This window comes from Miscanthus floridulus, chromosome 14 (genome assembly GCF_019320115.1).
Source record: "Miscanthus floridulus cultivar M001 chromosome 14, ASM1932011v1, whole genome shotgun sequence".
Taxonomy (NCBI): domain Eukaryota; kingdom Viridiplantae; phylum Streptophyta; class Magnoliopsida; order Poales; family Poaceae; genus Miscanthus; species Miscanthus floridulus.
In genome coordinates this window covers 72,996,312-72,999,153 of record NC_089593.1, presented here as the reverse complement: position 1 = coordinate 72,999,153, position 2,842 = coordinate 72,996,312, and positions in this window count along the sequence as shown.

Genomic DNA, 2,842 nt, shown 5'->3' with positions numbered 1-2,842 from the left:
CTACCAAGAGTTCTGTTACATGGCCAGACGGATATAGATAAAGCTGAAGACAGACATTTCTTCATGGAAGCTGTAAACAAATCTGTTCATGACGCCATATCAAACCATAATGAAGTTTTCCTGAACACATTCCACAACACTATGAAGGAGGTGTTTCATGGGTTTCCAGTTGATCAGGTTGGGCTGGCTTATTACAACATTCTATATCCGTCAACTCAAGGGACTAATCAAGCCGGTACTAGCTATCAAGAAGCAGCATCAGCTGGTAATGATGATATCCAGGTAGTTCAGAGCTCATCCGAGCAAATTCAAGGTGCTACTAATAATCAGATACAACATAATCATGGGTCGTCAATGCAGCATGTACAACAGCTGACAGGGCAAGGTCAGAATCAAATGGATAATTTTGGCACATCAGGCCACATACCGCCGTCGGCTCAAAAAATAGCACTATCAATTCAAAGGATCCGTAGAGATATAGATCCTAACATCAACAACCAGAGACTTCAAGCAGCAAGCCAGTAAAGAACCTAGTAGATAGAAATTCCACAAGGGCATCATTACAGTATAGATTACAACACCCTTCACATGATTCCAAATCCGGGGTATCAAGGCACCTAAAATTTTAATCCACAGATGGGTCAGCAGTTGCAAAGAAATCTAAATTCAAATGCTGATGAGTTGTTGCTGAGAGTGACCAAGATGATGAAGAATCAGTTTGGTTTAAAGCCAAAAGAGTAGACCTTCTCGTATAAATGTTCATATCCAGAATAGTATGATTTGGTCGCTCTTCCTATAAATTATAGGCTCCCAGGGTTTGCTAAGTTTACTGGCCAAGACAGCACAAACACGATAGAACATGTCAGTCGGTATCTTATACAGTTGGACGAAGCATCCATTGAAGAGGCCCATCGAGTTTGTTTCTTCTCTTTGTCTCTGTCAGGGCCAGCCTTTACTTGGTTTTCATCATTGCCAGTTAACTCTATTGCCAATTGGGTTGACCTAGAGAAGAAGTTTCATACATATTTTTATACTAGGACTGGAAAAAAGAAGATTACCGATTTGACGACCATAAGGTAGAGAACTAATGAATCGAGCATCAAGTTTCTTCAGAGATTCCGAGAGACCAGAAATTTGTGCTTTTCATTGAACTTGACTAATGACCAGCTAGCTGCTTTAGCCGTTCAAGGAATGTTGCCAACATGGAGAGAGAAGCTGTTGGGACAAGAATTTGACAACTTGGTTTATTTGGCTCAACGAGTGGCAGCGCTCAATAGCCAATTCCAGAATATGCGCAGAGATATCCGATTCTAGAAAAATACCATAATGGCCGAAGCAAATCCATATTCAGTTGATGACGGCTATGAAGACGATGAAGAAGAAGAGGTTGTTGCGGTCGAATGGAATTGGGGTAAGAAGACAGTAATGGTGCCAAATCCTTGGGGAAGAGGAATCAAAGAGAGCTATGACTTCGATGTCACAAAATCAGACAAGCTCTTTGATTTCTTGCTTGAGAAGGGACATATCAAGTTGCCCGATAATCATGTTATATTATCCCTTGATCAGTTGAAGAATAAGAAGTTCTGTAAGTTTCATAACGCTACATCTCATTCTACTAATGAATGCAGAGTTTTGTGGTAGCATATACAGAGGGCTATTCAGCAAGGAAGGCTCAAATTCGATACGCCTCGGAAGATAAAAGTTGACGATAATTCTTTCCCAAGAGATCAAAACATGGTTGATGCTAGGCTGCTCAAAGGGAAGACTAAAGTCCTAACATCAGTTAGATCAAGAGAAACTAGAACAGTCGACCCTGAGATGCAAATATCGACTGATGAATATAGAAAGATTAGAAGGCGTTGTAATGAGCAAAAGAGCCGATATGAGTACGGAGAGACGTCAAAGGATGGGGCGATAAGGCCATGTGTTACATCTCGAATTTTGTTTAATAAATGGTAGCGGCAGAAGGAAAAGGATTATCAGTATTGGTTAAAAGAGCAAGAATGCCAGCGTCAACATGAGAAAGAGATGTATGAAAGAAAACAAGCCAAATCACATTAGAATTGTCCTTTCTTCAGACATTGCTGGAACGAAGATTTGAAATTGCCTATAAAAAATAACTGTCCAGAATGCACCGAGCAATATTGGGAGTTCAAGCAATCTCATGCCAACCGTCGGTCTATCCATACTCAAGATGAGTATCATCATAATAATATGGATCGGTGACTAAAAAATAGAAATGTTCATGATCGTCTAGGAAAGCGAGTTGTTGATCAAAACTGGACTGATTATGAAGAAGAAAATAATGGAGAAAAATATGTTTGGTAGGAAGGCCAATAGTGTCCAGGAGGTCTGACAAGAAGCCAGAAAAGAAGAGTGCAACGGCTAAGGAACAGAGAACTAGAACATGCTCAAGCATCTGGTAAACCTCAAGTGTGGCGTGCTAAGCAAACAGCCGATAGAAGACAGCCATTGGCTAATATTCAAATGGCTTTTCTGTTGCCATCAGAATTTAGAGCTCCAGCAGATCAAGAAGTTTACTCAGATTTTGATAAATCAGAGTATGAAGAGATAGTTACCAAGTTGACAGTTATACAGCAGGCTATATTTGATAAACCAGTCAAGCATTGGCACTTAAAGGCTTTATATGTGAAAGGTTTTGTTGATGGGAAGCCGATGAACAAGATGTTGGTAGATGGAGGTGCTTCTGTCAATCTTATGCCTTACACCACTTTTCGCAAACTTGGCAAGGGACCTGGAGATTTGATTGAGACCGATATGATGCTTAAGGATTTTGGGGGTAATCCGTCTACGACCCGGGGGGCAATAAACGTCGAACTGA